This window comes from Chaetodon auriga, chromosome 22 (genome assembly GCF_051107435.1).
Source record: "Chaetodon auriga isolate fChaAug3 chromosome 22, fChaAug3.hap1, whole genome shotgun sequence".
Taxonomy (NCBI): Eukaryota; Metazoa; Chordata; class Actinopteri; order Chaetodontiformes; family Chaetodontidae; genus Chaetodon; species Chaetodon auriga.
In genome coordinates this window covers 713231-723525 of record NC_135095.1, presented here as the reverse complement: position 1 = coordinate 723525, position 10295 = coordinate 713231, and the positions used below count along the sequence as shown (strand labels likewise).

At 45.3% G+C, this 10295-nt stretch overlaps 1 protein-coding gene across 20 annotated transcripts in view; it reads left to right on the top strand.

Moving 5' to 3' along the window:
• The window catches only part of LOC143314851 (pleckstrin homology domain-containing family A member 5-like), a 323906-nt gene that overhangs the window by 152871 nt on the left and 160740 nt on the right, over nucleotides 1–10295 (top strand). The window contains exon 4 of one of the 20 annotated variants that reach the window (XR_013075838.1): nucleotides 8382–8499. The exons of the other annotated variants lie outside the window; for them this stretch is intronic. The gene's annotated coding sequence lies outside the window, so the exon portion shown is untranslated. The remainder of the gene's footprint in view (nucleotides 1–8381; nucleotides 8500–10295) is intronic. 20 annotated transcript variants of the gene reach the window in all.

Genomic DNA, 10295 nt, shown 5'->3' with positions numbered 1-10295 from the left:
GGATTTTCCTGAAATATTTCAGAGTTACACAAAGCTCTCACCTGGAGTTGCTTTTCTTCAGGGGGGTGGCTGAGATCCAGGTCCAGGGAAGCAGCTGCAGGCAAATACTGCTCCTCCACCACTTTGTCCTGGAACCTTCCTGATTAGTAAAACGTCTGCTTCCTTATCAGGTCTCTCCACCCACTCCTTAAGAAGGTTCACATGCAGCACCCTACTCGAGCGGGGCTGGCCTGGGGTGGACACTTGGGTGGTTGGTCCAATTTTCTGCTGGATCTCAAAGGATCCTTGCCATTTTGCTAGCAACTTGCTATAATTACTAGGGAGAAGTATGAGCACCTTTTGGCCGGGGTTGAAGGACCTCTGCCAGCCTGACCAATCGTACCAGTTTTTTTTTGGCGCTGTTGGGCGTCTGCCATGTGAGATTGGACATCTGGACGACATAAGAGATGATGTTAACAGCCAGGCCAGTGGAAGTGTTTTTTAATACAAGCAAAGGTTCTCTGCTTTCCAAGATGGCCACCCATGGAACTGAGTGCCCCAAAGTCATTACAGTTTCCGTGGCTGCTCTAGGAACCACTAGCTGAACATCTGACCCCTGCTGACGATACAGGATACCACCTTTAAGGAAGAAGTCCTCACAGCTGCAGGAGTCTGGATCAGTTCCTTGTCCCTTCCTCTTGGCTCTCTACAAAAGAGGTGCTAACGTTGGGTCATTCTGTTGCATTTCAATGACATTGTCAGGGATTCTGTAACCCAAAGGCAGTTCAGGCTCTGAGCTAGAGGGTGATATTACTGTGCAGAGGAATTTCTTTTGCCATCTCTGTCTGTGTGACTTACGTGACTTCCAAGGTGCCGTCTCCAGATCTGCATTATGGAAAGGCAGGGTACTAAGTGTCTGAAAAGGTTCCTCCAACTTCTTAACTTGAGCTTTGGTTACTGCTACATTACATCCATTGCTGGAATCCAATAAATCAAACAATACAGGCAGATCTCAACCAAGCACAGCAGGAAATGGCAGATTATCAGCAACCCCAACATTTAGGAGGTACACTTGCCCTCGCACCTTAATGTACATGTCTGCTGTTGGATAGGGCTTTTCATCTCCATGCACACAACAGACAAGAATAGTTTCCTTAGTGCAGATAATATTTGATGGGACAAAATGCCTGTGTAGAAGGGTCTGGTCACTGGCTGTGTCAAGGAGGGCCCTGAGTGTTTCACCATTAACCTCAATTGAAGTCATTTTTGCACATTGGTCAAATTTAACTCCAGTTTCAACATTTCATGGTGCAAAACACATTTGGGTTATCTTTGCTGAGTTTTTGGGGCACATTGGTTTTGTATGGCCTTCCACCCTAGCATTTTAGCAGAGGGCTTTGAGGACATATTCGCTGGCTGGTTCTTCCTTAAAGGAGGCTTACCCACACTTGTGGTTGGTCTTTGACTGTGGAGCTGTGTGGCTGTCTTTCCTTTCCCATGTGGTGTAGCCCCATGGCTGTCCTTTCCTCCATGCCGCTACAAACACACCAGACAGCTTGGCAGCCTCAGCAGCAGAATGTACATTGAGCTCTTCTATCCATACCTGTAACTCTGGAGAAAGTATTCTCAAGTATTGCTCCAAGATTATAATCTCCTCAATTTCCTGGACTGTTTTACCTTTTGGATTAATCCACTTCCCGTACAACTCCTTCAACTGTGCATACAACTTTGGGCTCTCATCAGGGTTTATGTTGAGGGAATGGAATCCCTGTCTATATGTCTCAGGATTTATGTCATATTTATCAAGAATGGCTGTTTTGACTTTATCATAATCAAGGGAATCATCAATGTCCATGTGTACATACGCATCTCTAGCTTTGTCAGTAACTAATGGTAGAAGGTGAAAAACCCAGTCATTTTTCTGCCACCGACAAGCCAGTGCAATGCGCTCAAAGGCAATTAAGAAATGTTGAATATCATCATCATCCATAAGCTTTTCCCAATTTCCCAATTTGGGAAAATCTATCCAGTGTCCTCCTCTCCACCACCTCCTCGAAGGTGTCTAATTTGCAGCCAGTAATGGAAACGGCCTTCCTGATCAGTTTGTTTAGTCTGTTGGTTCACTGGCTCCAATGCTTCTGCCCCAACAGACTGGTAGAAGAACTCCAACATCTTCCTGCACACATTGAATGATCTGAGCCTCCTCAGGAAATAGAGTCTGCTCATCCCCCTCTTGTAGACAGTGTTGATATTAGTTTTCCAGTTTAGTCTGTTTTTGAGGTTCACTCCAAAGTATTTGTAATCCTTCACCACTGTGACATTCTCCCCCAGAATACACAGTGGTTGTGTGGTCATCTTGTTCCTTCGGGAATCAATCACCATCTCCTTGGTCATGGCCACATTCAGCAGCAGGTGATTTCTACCAGACCATTCCACAAAATCACCCACCACTGCTCTGTATTCCTCCTCTTGTCCATCCTTTATCCACACCACCACCACTAAGTTGTCAAAAAACTTTTGTAGGTGGCACAATGAGCAGTTGTACTGGAAGTCTGAGGTGTACAAGCTGAAAAGAAAAGGAGACAAAACCGTCCCCTGTGGTGCTCCTGTACTTCTTTTCTATGGTCTTAGACAGAACATTGCCCAGTCAAACAAACTGTGGTCGGTCTGTCAGGTAGTCAGTAATCCAGGAGATTGTGGGCGTGTCAACTCCCATCATGGTATTAAATGCACTGGAGAAATCAAAGAAAAAGTGATCCTCATAGTGCTGCCACTAAAATCCAGGTGGGAGTTAGCATGCTGCAGCAGGTGAATGATGGCATCGTCCACACCCAGATGAGGTTGGTAGGCAAACTGTAGAGGATCCAGTGATGATTTCCCCTGTGTTCAGAGGTGGTTCAGGACCAGCCTCTCCAGCACCATCATCATGAGTGATGAGCAAGGGGTCGGTAGTCGTTAAGGCCAGATTAAGACTTCTTTCTCCAAACAGGAACCACGCAGGATGTCTTCCACAGTACCAGGACTGCAGGCAAGGTGTCCCAGGATCACGGATAGCTGGCTGGCACAAGTCCTCAGGACTCTGGAGCTAATGTCATCAGGGCCAGCAGCCATGTCCGGGTGCAGTATCTCCAGCTGTCCTCTTACCTGGCCCACAGTCAGGCAGGGGATGGTGCTAGTGGAGGGAGTACTGTCGGTCTGTTCACAAAATTTGATGTACTCTGTGATACACTGTCTGGCTGTTGATGTCCTCCCCATGTTGTCTCAAAGCAATCCTACGGTGACCTCCTAAGTCCACCTCCTCACTGTCCTCATGGACGCAGGCTGCCTCTGAACAAGAGGGACATACTGAGGCTGTGATCAGTTCTGCCTGGGGGGGACAAGGGCTGTGGCACTGTATTCATCCTTGCATTAGCATACAGTAGGTCCAGTGTGGTGTTGTCTCTGATGGGGCTGTTAATAAATTGGGCAACAAAACTGCCAACATTCCACCAAAGTGTTGTGATTGAAGTCCCCAGTAATGACTACAAACACGTTTGGTTGCTGCATCTGTAGCTCCACTACAGTGGAGTGGATGATGTCACGCGCTGCTTCCCTGTCAGCCTTCGGAGGGATGTAAACAGTGATGAATGGCGGACTTGAACTCCTGAGGCAAATAATGCATACCCACAGCTCAATGTCCGGTCTACAGAAATGTTCCTTAACCTCCTAAGACCCGAACTCCTGCATGGCATGTATTTTTAATTTGTTTTTGCTAGTTGGGCTGACTGGAACCTGATGAGTGTAAAAACAAAGAATTATCAGTATATTATTATATACAGGCAATATATATAATTGGCCCGGTGCAAGTTGTGTAACTAAAGAAAAATTGATTTTTTTTTTTTAAAAATTTGATTTTCGTTTTTTTGCAGAATGTGTAAACCATAAACTTTGTATTTGAATTTGGCTTGTTTTAGAGGAAATTCTCGGTCCTAGTTGGGGGTGTGGCGATTCAACAGTAAATTAGCACACTGGCTTTCTTTGGCTATTCACGTGCTTCTGTTCTTTTTTCGGCCAATCAGCTGCATGTCCACCACCGGGTCACCGGGTTCGGGGATTGCCGCCACGACAGGCACCAGCGACGTTACGGCCACAGCTATGGACGGCTGCTAGGGTGTCCTGGTGCCACTTGCACTGACGGACACCCTTATGCTTGAACATGGTGTTCGTTATTGACAAACTATGACTAGCACAGAAGTCCAACAACAGAACACCACTCGGGTTCAGATCGGGGAGGCCGTTCCTCCCAATCACACCCCTCCAGGAATCACTGTCGCTACCCACGTGGGCATTGAAGTCCCCCAGCAGAACGATGGAGTCCCCGGTTGGAGCACTTTCCAGTACCCCTCCCAGGGACTCCAAGAAGGCCGGGTACGCTGCACTGCCGTTTGGCCCATAGGCCGAAACAACAGTGAGAGACCTGTCCCCGACCCGAAGGCACAGGGAAGCAACCCTCTCGCTCAGTGGGGAGAACTCCAACACATGACGGCTGAGCTGGGGGGCTATAAGCAAGCCCACACCAGCTCGCCGCCTCTCACCGCGGGAAACTCCAGAGTAGAAGAGAGTCCAGCCTCTCTCAAGGAGTTGGGTTCCAGAGCCCGAACTGTGTGTGGAGGTGAGCCCGACTATCTCTAGTCGGTACCACTCAACCTCCCGCACTAGCTCCGGCTCTTTCCCCCCAGCGAGGTGACATTCCATGTCCACATAGCCAGAGTCGTTGTCCAGGGTTTGGGTCGTCGGGGCCCCCGCCCACGACTGCCACCCAAAACTCCACCAGCATGTTGATTTCCCAACGAGGGGGATAACATTTTGGATCTGCTCTATACTACTCACAAAGGAGCATACAAAGCCACCCCCCTCCCCCACATCGGACTCTCTGACCACATCACTATTATGCTAATGCCAGCATACAGACCGAGAGTGAAAGTCACCAAACCGTTTCAGAAGCAGGTGAGAGTGTGGCCAGAGGGGGCCTTCTCTGCTCTTCAAGACTGCTTTGACACAACAGACTGGGAAATATTTAAGCAGGCAGCCACTTACAACAGTAACCATACAGACATTGATGAGTACACAGACACTGTGATCTCTTACATCACCAAGTGCATCGATGATGTGACCCACACAAAAAGCATCATCACTCTGGCTAACCAGAAGCCATGGCTGACAGGGGACGTCCACAGGCTGCTGAGGGCCAGAGACAATGCCTGTAGAGCCGGGGATGAATCTGGCCTGAGAACAGCGAGAGCCAACCTGTCCCGCGGCCTCAGGAAAGTAAAATAGGATTACACAGACTAGATAGCCTCCCACTTCAAGAACAGCAGAGATGCACAGAGCCTATGGCAGGGCATTCAGGCCATCACAGACTACAAGCTCGCACCACAGAGCTGCGAGAACAATACCTCTCTGCTCAACAATCTGAATAGCTTCTTTGCACGCTTTGCAGCACAAAATAACACACGCCCACAGAAGACCCCACCCCCTCCCCACAATCAGACTCTGTGTCTGTCTGCTGCCAGCATGAAGAGGACACTCTCCACAATCACCACCTGCAAGGCAACAGGCCCAGACAAATCCCTGGTCGTGTGCTGAAGGACTGTGCAGAGGATCTCACGGATGTCTTCACGGACATCTTTAACACTTCCCTGAGGCAAGCCATTGTTCCATCATGTTTCAAGGCCGCCATCATCATACCTGTACTGAAGAAAGCTGCTCCATCCTGCTTCATTGACTACCGCCCTGTGGCACTGACACCAAACATCATGAAGTGCTTCGAAAGGCTAGTCATGTCACACATAAAATCCACCCCAAGGCTGTGTGCTCAGTCCCCTGCTCTTCACCCTGCTGACACACGACTGCACAACAACCTACATCACTAATCACATAGTGAAGTTTGCGGACGACTATTGAGCCTCGTCACCAGTGGCGACGAGACCCACGACAGGAAGGAGGTCAACCTTCTGACCACGTGGTGCAGAAACAACAACCTCCTGCTGAATGTCAGCAAGACCAAAGAGATTGTTGTTGACTTTCAGAGAGTTCACACCCAACGCATGCCACTGATCATCGATGGTGCTGCTGTGGAGAGAGTGAACAGCATCAAATTCCTGGGGGTGCACATCAGTGAGGACCTGTAGTTGTTAGGACACATCTGTCTTGATTCTTTGTGCCTGTGCACTTTACTGTTTCACTTTACTTGAAATTTTCTTTTCACATCGTGGGATAGTGGGAAACATAATTTGGATTCCTTTGTATGTCTGGTACATGTGAAGAAATTGACAATAAAGCCGACTTTGACTTTAATGTAAAAGCTCTTTAACTGAATAAAATAAAATTATTATTGAAATCCATTAATTTTCAAATTTACTGATCTACAAAAAAACTGAAAAAAAAAGTAAAGCACATTATTATTTCTTGATTAATATGTCAAATTATAGTTATTTACTCGCATTCCTGAACAGAAAAAATAGTTTTAGTGGTTGAATGTTACGCTTGATTAATTTCTGACTTCTCAGAGAAGCCCAGTGAGCCGACTCAAATTTGGGTATAAAAAGGTGAATTCAGTTTGAAATTCCTCATTTCTGTTCGCAATGGTAAAACGCTGAGAGCTCACTGAAAATGAAAGAGTCTGCATTAAAGCACTTCATGATGCTGGATGGTCTCAGACAAATAGGGAAAGACATCAATTGTTCTCACAGTGTGGTCAAGTATGCTTTGGAGTCAATAGCCGAGACTGGTACTTACAGAATTCGCCAAGGAAGAGGCAGGAAACAAAAGATGTCAGACACCTCAAGATTTTAAGTACTAGAGACAGAAGGAAGACCACTGCTGATCCTCAGACAGAGATGAATGCATCTAGATCAGAGTCTGAGAAAGTCTCCAGAATGACCATAAGTAGACGCATGACGGAACAAGACAAAGGGAAGAATAGCTGCTAAGAAGCCATTATTGAGGCCTGCAAACATCCAGAAAAGCCTCAATGTGCCAGGGAGCACAAACACTGAACTGCTGATGACTGGAAGAAGGTACTCTGGATGGACGAGCCAAAGTTTGAACTCTTCAGTCAGCATCGTCGTGTTTATGTCCGCAGAAAAGCTGGAGAACGTTTTGATGCCAGATGCATTGCACCCACAGTGAAACACGGTGGAGATTCCATTATGGTATGGGGTTCCATCTGTGAAAACAGCAGCAACACCACAACAACAGCAAGACCACAACATCTCAGTGCATCATGGAATCCCCTCTGGACTGAATCTGATTGAGCTTGGGTTCATATACCAACAAGACAATGACCCCAATCATACTTCACAGCTGTGCAGAGACTATTTCAGAATCAGAATCAGAATGCCTTTATTAGTCTCCTGAAGGAGAAATTCCATTTCAGTTACGTCCCATCCAAGAAACACAATAAGTGACACATAACAGGGGAGGACAGGAGCGGGAGAACTGTGGGTCGCACACATGGAGAGTGTTAACTAAGAAAACTAAGAAAAAGGAATCTGGAGTACTGGTCAAGACAAGTGACAAGTGACTGGCCAAGTCAAAGTCCGGATTTGAATCCTATTAAGAAAATTTGGGATTTAGTAGATTCAAAGATTGATCGCACAAAAGTTTCATCTAAAGCAGGTCTGTGGGAACAGCTAGAAACTATTTGGAACTCAATAACAAAAGAGACTGTCGAAAAGTACTTAAAAACAATGCCAGCAAGAATGCAGGCTGTTATCAAGGCCAAAGGAGACCATACAAAATATTAAGTTTTTTTATTATTATGTGTGAAAAGGACTATTTAGTCGTTTCAGTTTGTTATTTGCCAAATAAATGACAATAACATTTTTAGTTTTAAACAAGTTTTTGGAAGATTTCTAAAATATTTATGTTTTCTCGTTTTATGACAGGTGGTCTAATAAATTTGTTAAGCACTGTACATATATTATTGTTATATATATTATTATTATTAGCAGTATAATGTCCTCGTATGTGGACACCAGGACCATGTACAGCAAAATTTAGTATTATGATCTAGACAACCCAAAATGTGATGTCCACATATGTGGATGCCAGGTCCTGAAGCCAAGACTCGGTAAAAGCCATTTGGCTGCACTGCCAGTATTCCCACTAAGTCCTGACCAGTGTAATGAGCTCGTTCATCTTATTTGCCAGAGACCTCACGTTCCAGGTGATGATCACTGGAATGGACCGTACCTCTATGCCTTTTCATTTGTATAATGCAGGGATGATCTTAGCATTTCACTTTCAACAACGTCAGATCTGATTCTTACCACCTAATTGCAATTACTTTATATAGGAACTAATTAACCCAATCCTTGTTGCTCTGAGATTTTTTTTTTTTTTTTCCATTTTTATTTTAGGATTCACTCCATGTACTCTTGTAATGTAAGCGGTATGTGGACAGTGGTAAAGGTGGTGGGACAGGCCGGGATGGGGCGCCAGAAAATTTCCCCTATTTTCAAATCCCAGCATTGACAGGTATGAACTATATTGAGTTCACAAATTCACATAATGAAATTTGTCGTTTCCTAACTGGCCACGTTATGTACATCCGTGACTGCAAAAAAATGCGTATTTTTTCTATAGATTCCATTCCTCTCCTCTCTATTTGCACTGGACAAAATCACACTCAGCACAACATCACACTTGAGCAGGTTGTGTGAGGTCTTCCCATGCTCACCACACATTAGCTGTGTCCCAATTCAGGGGCTGCATCCTTCGGAGGATGGATTTGAAGGCCGATTACGTCATAACGCTGCGCGAAAGCTGTCCCAATTCGTCCAAATTCGAAGGATCCTCCAAATGCAGCCGACAAATGCGTCCTCCTTTTCCCTGTATTTGGAGGATGCGTCGCTACTATCCTTCTCGGCCTCCCATATCCCAAGATGCTTTGCGCACCGATTGTTTTTTTAATAATGGCGACCTGTTGATATGAGGAGCTAAGTTAACAGTTAGCCTTATTAAAACTCTTCACTTACAAATGTTACAAGCTCGCATGCCAACTAATATCTTATTTTGGGTGAATACTCGATTGTGATTGGCTGCAGGGTGTCCGTTAAAAAGTGTTGTAGGACACCTACAAAAAAGTTCCGGTCAAATAGCCTGATTGTTCTAAATTGTTGCGCTGGCTCAAACGCTAGTTGGTAACTGTGGCAACAGAAACTCAGAACATATGTTATTTCACAGTTTATTTAACACAACGGCAAGACAGTAGACAACATGAGTGATTTTATAGTTTCCTTTAACCACATTTAATGATCAGAGTGAATGGTGGATAATATTTCTTGCAATAAAAATGATTTAGGAAACTATCTGTGGACTTTGAGTCGTTGAAACAAAATTTGGCATCATCCTCTGGACACACACAAGTGGTAAGAGGTGCACTTGCCCTCTGAAATGATACTTTGTATCACGTAACATAATGTTAAGCAATCATGTCACTTCCCTCCACTGATTAGGTCTAATATAACAGTTGCGCCGACCGAGCTGCAGGTTCTGTGGCCAGAGCCGGTTACCTTGGCAACGCGTCACAACGAACGATATTAAATAGTCCACTCAGCCGCTTCTTGTTAAAAACGTACGATTTTAATGGTAAAAAAACAACATTAACGTATTAATAATTGATTTAATATTTATTTCTTTCGTAAGTGACCATGGTATAAGCGGGATAATGCCCTTCGAGGTGTCCATTATCAGAAATGAATGGACGACGCGGAGGCGTGAACCGTCCGACGCGAAGCTGTGAAGATATTCACATCAGGTGAATTTGTAAGTCGTATAATAGGCTACATTTCGCGCCTCTTACAAGGGATAGGAGCTGTACGGGCGCATCTCTGCACCCCGTACGTGTGTTTTTCCCGGGTTAGGAGGGAAGAAGTTATGACGTCGTGACACAATCAGGACACGCTCCGAAGGCTAGACCGTCTCATTTACCGATAGTTGATGCGGCCGACGGAGGATCCTCCGCAGGACCCAGCCTCCAGAGACCGCGTAGGCTGGGTCCTCCGAAGGATGCAGCCCTTGAATTGGGACACACCTATTGTGTTTTTCTCGATACCAGTTTATGGTTAATGTTGGAAATGTCTCATGTATAGCTTTGTGTGCACATATCATTTATACTGTATATGGTGGCCATGCTCTGTAATGACCACTGTAAAATCTTCCAGTGTTGGTTAAAGTATTAGATACAAGACACTGTCAAATACAAATTAACAGGAATGCATATATTCAAAATGTACTCAGGGGAAATCATCAAAGCAGCATTTTGCTTTTAA